The sequence below is a fragment of the Hyperoodon ampullatus genome (genome assembly GCF_949752795.1).
Source record: "Hyperoodon ampullatus genome assembly, chromosome: 1".
Classification (NCBI taxonomy): Eukaryota; Metazoa; Chordata; class Mammalia; order Artiodactyla; family Ziphiidae; genus Hyperoodon; species Hyperoodon ampullatus.
Genome location: NC_136914.1, coordinates 193,186,395 through 193,193,456, shown reverse-complemented (window position 1 = coordinate 193,193,456; position 7,062 = coordinate 193,186,395).

Here is a 7,062-nt window from a genome sequence, read left to right as displayed (position 1 = left end):
TCTGTCTCTCTGTGCCACTGTTTCCACATCTGTAAACCAAGGGACCTGGTTGTGACCTATAATAGTCTTACACGATTCAGTGCCCATGTGCCAATGGTTCAATTCTGGTTCTGACAAGTTTAGTGCAGAAATTAAGAATGTGCATTTTTTTTTTTTTTTTTTTTTTTTTTTTTTTTGCCGTGTGTGGGCCTCTCACTGTTGTGGCCTCTCCCATTGTGGAGCACAGGCTCTGGATGCGCAAACTCAGCGGCCATGGCTCACGGGCCCAGCCGCTCCGCGGCATGTGGGATCTTCCCAGACCGGGGCACGAACCCATGTCCCCTGCATCAGCAGGCGGACTCTCAACCACTGCACCACCAGGGAAGCCCCAGAATGTGCATTTTAAAATGTTCAATACAATTTGACATACTTCACTCTGTATAACAGTCTGTAGGTCCATCCACATCTCTACAAATGACCCAATTTTGTTCTTTTTTATGGCTGAGTAATACTCCATTGCATATATGTACCACATCTTCTTTATCCATCCTTCTGTTGATGGACATTTAGGTTGTTTCCATGTCCTGGCTATTGTATGTAGTGCTGCAATGAACATTGGGGTGCATGTGTCTTTTTGAATTATGGTTTTCTCTGTGTCTATGCCCAGTAGTGGGATTGCTGGGTCATATGGTAATTCTGTTTTTAGTTCTTTAAGGAACCTCCATACTATTCTCCATATATATGGAATCTAGAAAAATGGTACAGATGAACCAGTTGCAAGGCAGAAATAGAGACACAGATGTAGAGAACAAATGTATGGACACCAAGGGGAGGAAGGTGGGTGGTGGGATGAATTGGGAGATGGAGATTGACATATATACACTAATATGTATAATATAGATAACTAATGAGAACCTGCTGTATAGCACAGGGAACCCCACTTCACTGTACAGTAGAAAGGAATGCAGCATTGTAAAACAACTATACCCCAATTAAATAAATAAATAAAAGTAAATAAATACAATTTGACAGAGTAATTCTACGTATCTAAACTCTCATAAATATTGGAGGTTTGAATTGAAGTCTTTGATTATTTCAGTTTTTTACTAATTCATTTTTGCAAAAGTATCAGTTCATGGTGGATTTGAAAATATAAACTGGTCTATCATCACAGATAATGGTCATAAGAGAATTTTTATAAAGAAAGAGTTCCATGGCCAAGACTATTGGAGAGTTGAAATGTAAATTAGTGTATTAAAGACACTGAACATACCTACAGAAAACAAACCTGTAGACCTTAGCATTTCCAAGACATAGTGCCATGGGACTTTTTCTTTTTCCCCAAATTTTGTCAGCACTGATCCCCTGTGCATGCCCTCCTCACTCTTCTTGGTTTCTGACATTGCTGCCAGGCTGGTCCCCTGCACGGATGCCCTCCTCATCCTTCTCAGGCTCTGATTCTGTTTCCCGCAGTCACCCTCTTCATCCCCTCACTCTCACACTGGCATCCCGCTGTGGGTCATTGAGCCCCTGCAGTAGCCCAGCACAGACCTCACTAATGGTTTCAGGAAGGGATGGGAGGTAAAGAAAGAGTCAGAGGAAAATGTATTTTTTGTTAGAGATTTCCTATTATAGTAACTTCCTTTTATCCACAGAAAATGGTCAGTTTTTTCTCTGATTATAAATGTCTATACAAAGGATGCTAATATATTTTCTACTTGTTGAATATCTACTTCAGTTAGTTATTGTGTGTTATTTCTAATTCTCACCACACTCTGTGAAATTAGTATTATTTTTCCTGTTATACATGTGAGGAGAAACACTCAGAAAGCTTCAATAATTTTCTAAAAGCTAGCAAATAAAAGTATAAAATTTGAATCCAAGTCTGCTAGGCTCTTTTCACCATGCTGTGCCATCTCTAAACCTCAAATCATCAAAACGCCTAAGTCAGTGTGGTTTCCCGATCAAGAACCTCTTTAAGAATCAATGGAACTCTTAAGACACATACCATAACACTCCTACTTCAGAAAGACAGGGCCCAGAATTTGGGGTTTAACTTTAGAAATTTGGCAAACTGTAACCTAAGAGACTAGCTATAAGCACACCTTAAAAAAATACAGGCAAAGTACTAAGTCCATGCAACTATGTACAAATATAGCCTATTCCTAAGATAAGGGAAAGAACATTTTCCCTGATGTTTCCTTGCAGCCTTTTCTCACAATTGTTTCTCAAAGATAATGAAAAATCCTTTCACATCTTGTCCTGCTTTTTTTTTTTTAGAGAGCCCCATTCTGACACAGGAGAGAAATATATGTCTGCAGATCGGGTACTTGTCACCTAGTGTGCCTGCCCAGTTAATTCAAACAATCAGTCAGAAAGCGTTCGGGCTTTACTAGTGGAGGAAAAACAGAAGGCAAAAATAAATAGGATTTTTTCATGTGTTTATTGAAATTTTATATTTTTTTAACTTTTCATTCCCTTCTTCTCCTAAATGTTACAGACTTTGGGAAGTTCTTATTTGATTTTTATTCCAGTGTAAGTGAAGCAGAAAATCAAACCATACTATAATTTCTTTAAATAAATTGGCTTTTTGAAATCATTTTTCAAAATTTCTAAGGCTGCAACTCTTAAGTACGATTCTCTCTGAAGTAGATTTGTGGATGATTTTGGTTTTCTTTATACTTTTTCTGTATTTTTCAAATTTTGTATGATGAACATTTACTATTTTATTCAGAAAAAAATTGCATGAATGTCGTAAAATATATGTAAAAATAATCTGATTCTATAGATGTTTAAAGGTGCAGAAAACCCTTAAATATGCAGGTTATGCATATCGAAACTATTTATGAAATTGGACCTGAAGTTCGGATTTCTTTTGGAAATTTCTCTTTCTAAAACGTGAGTGGTGGTAGCCTTTGTAGTAATGTGACCCCGCTGACCTACTATTTTTTATTAGTCTCCAATTAGGACATTTTATTTAAGGTTAAAGAGGGGACATTTCCCCCTCTGAGGAAGGTGCCCTTCCTTCTGGCCCCTGATCCTCTGTTGCCGGAAGTTCTTTTTCCTTGGTTGGAGCTTTGTCTCAGACAGGGATTTAGCACAAAAGGAAGTGGTGAGGGGCCAATATTTAGTGATTTTGATCAACGTAGATAGAAAGCCAGAGCAGATAACTCAGTGCAAACAGTCCCCACTCTAGGGCCAGGATTGGTCAATTCATCAGGCCTCTCCAACAGAAACCTGATCAGGGTTGCCCTAAGTGATTAAGTGATCGATCATATATATGAAAGGACCAAGTATGGAGGGCTGGCCACATGCTCTTCAGGTTGAGGTAGATGGCTACTCATCTCAAAGGCAGTATTTACCACTTTACTGTGACCATGAACAAGCAGCATCTGCTCTTCTATGCAAGTAGGGCTCTTGCCTGTAGGGAGTCCTTTCCCATCATTCCCCTTGCCTCTGTGTGATACTGAATTGAGAAATAAACCCAGATTCTGCTTTTGCCTCTAGATTCCCAAGAACTGTAGCTGGGAAATACAAGAGTTGCAACTAATCACATCCTGACATTTTGCTCTCTACAAATAAGTAGCCAAAGAAATAGCAAAAATGTGTTTCAGTGCTCCCTGATAATGGGAAAAGGACTCTGAGAGATTTTAATAGAAGCAGTGACTTCATCCATATGTGAACCATTCCAAGAAAATATATTTGAAGCAGGCAACAGCACATATGCCCTAAAAGGGCTGCTTTATTTAGATACCACATGTCCTTTTCAAGATGGAAACGCACTCATCTCTGGAAAGCCTTCTTGGGTAAATACAAAAAACTAAATATGTTTTGTCTCTCTCTCTCATATGTATATACATTTATTTATTATATCCCTTTTAATAAGTTTTATATTTTTTTTACATTTCTTCTCCATTAGATTATCAGCTACTTAAGGGCTTGAGGTTTTAATTATCCTTGTTTGATTAAGAACATTGTCCAGAAGGAAGTAGGTGTTCAAATATGTGTGTTCAGTAGTAAAGTAATATTAGCTAACTTTTATTGAGATCTTATGGTGCCAGTTACTATGTCACATGGGGAATTTCTTCTAGCCTCTATGAGATGAGTGTTATTATACAGATTGTACTGGTGGAGGAAGACACTGGGGTTTGAAATGGTTACTGTGCCAGGTCACATGTTGGCATAAAGCAGGACAGGTAGCCCCTACACAGCGGGGCTGACAGAGGAGCCTGCTCTTATCACTCTGTGATTGCTTCTACTCACATGAAAGGCAAAGAAAATGCCTTGTCCACAAACTACACTTATTTTTAGGATCACTTATTGCAAGATTTCAGCCCTCTGAACTCCTTAGGAATATTCTAGTTGAGAGGCCACATGATCATGGAGTCAAACAGTCCTGAGGTTGAATTCTAGCTTGGTCATCCACAAGCTATAAGATAAAGCTTCTCTGAATCTCGGTTTGTTTATCTTTAAAGAGGATAATAATAAACACTTTGCAAAATTATTGAGGATTAGCATTAACATATGATCTTGGCACAAAATAAGTGTTCAATAAATGTAGCTATCTTATTTTTTTCTTGTTTAGAATGAGTGGGTCTATAAGGCTAGGGCTTCCATATTTGAATTAATCTGGAAGTGGAAATATTTCTAAAATGAATTCCATATGCTTTTGTTTTCTAAAATAGGTTATGGTATATAGAATTTATTTTTTTTCCTTGATGGACTCAAATTCAACATTTCTGGCATCTTCAAAACAGTGATGCTTGAGCCCTAATTATTAAGTGTTTGAGTCTTTTGTCTCCCTACTAAATAATCTGAAATTGTTAGATATTGAAGGTTCATGTGTTTGCTTTTCCCCATCATTTTATTTCAGTCAGCCTAATCTTTTTGTAGGATATCTGCTAAAGGAAGTCCCATGTACCTTGTTCACATTTGTTACATGCTTTAACACAGGGTAACAATGACTTTTAGAATTGTATACAAAATCTGAGGTTATAGACCTGAAGCTCTCCTAAAAACAAAACAAATGTTTTAATATGTGAAAATTTGAAATATCCCTTTGAACCTCTATGAGGCTCCCCCCCACACACACCCCTCTTTCCTGAGGTTTTGCTGCATTCTCAGTACTTGCTTTTGTCAGATATGTGACAGTCTGTCCCCTTCTTCTCCAAGTCGATACATTGTCCGCCAGTCATTTTGATGCCCTGTGCCTTCCTTCCCCCTTCCACGTTCCACATTTCCAGACTGTTACCTCCCCTATTTCTGTATTTCAACATCTAAATCTGGCAACGCTAGATATCGTTCAACCAACCATTTTTTATTACTTTTTTATAAGCTGTCAAAACAGCTGAATGCTAGTTGAGCTGGTGGCGCAGTGGTTGAGAGTCCGCCTGCCGATGCAGGGGACACGGGTTCGTGCCCCAATCCCGGAAGATCCCACATGCCGCGGAGCGGCTGGGCCCGTGAGCCATGGCCGCTGGGCCTGCGCGTCCGGAGCCTGTGCTCTGCAGCGGGAGAGGCCACAGCAGTGAGAGGCCCGCGTACCGCAAAAATTAATTAATTAATTAATTAATTAATTAAAAAAACAGCTGAATGCTAAACAATTGGTCAGTTGCCAAAAACAGCATTAGGAATGGGGATAGAAGAAGCGATTAAACCAGCGCTGTGAATTATTCACTCTGAGGCAACATCTTGGAACCAGAAAATGATTATGTTCACAATGGTGCTTATAAAAACAATTCGTTGATCTTAATTTCTATTTTTCTCCCATCTGAATCACGGGGGAGTTAACACACCGTTGCATTGATCAGTGGTGTAGGAAGCCAGATTCATCATATGATGCCACAGGGCAGCTTCAGCAGTTTCTTAAGCTGCTAATTAAGGAACAGGAGAGAATTTAACATCAACCAAAGTGCAGATGGGCCCCTTTAAAGGCTTTGCCACAGTATGGCAGGCACGAAGCAGTAGGTCACAGAGAAAACATTTGGTACAGCCATGTCTCAGGTCTCTAGTGTGGCCTTGAGGTTGGTGGATAACTTACGTTCCCTAGGCCTTTTCCAGTTTCAGGATGGTAGCTGAGGCTACCAACCACTTCACTATATCCACCCTCTTTCCAGTGTCCAGGAGCCCCCAGCAGAGTCCCTAGTCCTAAGTCAGTCTCTCAATATTTCACATACATCAAGTTAGGTAAAAAGGCCAAAGGAGCCCTTTTTAATTCGTTTTTGTTTTAACTGACTTGACTTTTTAGAGAAGTTTTAGGTTCATAGCAAACTGAGGGGAAGGTCCAGAGATTTTCCATATACTCCCTGCCCACCCACCCTACAGGCATAGCATCTTCATTATCAACATCCGCATCAGAGTGCTACATTTGTTACAACTGATAAACCTACATTGACACATCAGTATCACCCAAAGTCCATAGTTTACTGTTGCAAATAGGCCTTAGTAACGCAGTGGTGAGATGAGGGGTGAGGGGAAACATTCTGTAGTCCCATGATGAGGGTCAGCCTTTAAGTGAGCCTATGTCTCCAGACTTGTGGAATTCATGCCCGCTTTCCAGTCCCTCCCCCCGCATAGGAGGGACAGGATGGTTCACGTGGGCTGGAGTTGGGTATTTTCTTTCCCTCAGGTTAGTTAGGCTCTAATAAAGTCTCGGCAGATTAGGATCTGGTTGAATAGTTTCTCCCAAGGTTCAACTTTGTAAAGAAGGACCCAATGCTGTGGTTTCTTTAAAAACGGCTCCTTTTCCTCTCCTCCTGCAGGAAGCACAAAGGGATTATTATTTTCCCCTGATGCTCACCGGGAGAACCTGGTAGTGATGGGAGAAGTAACCCTCACAAAAGTGGGGACCCCCCGCCTCACCCTGTGAGTGCCCCGACCTGGGTTTTTTTAACTCTGAGTTGTCCTCTCTGAGCCTCCAGAAATTAATTATAGTGCAGGTTTCCCTACCCCAGTCCTGACTCCTATGCAGGTTTCTGATCCAGTAAAGTGTGATTCTCTGAATTTGCCTGCCAGTCTCCAGTTTTACAGGCAGCAATTTTGCCTATGCCTCTCTTCTCTTACAGATCTGATGGAGTTGTTGAC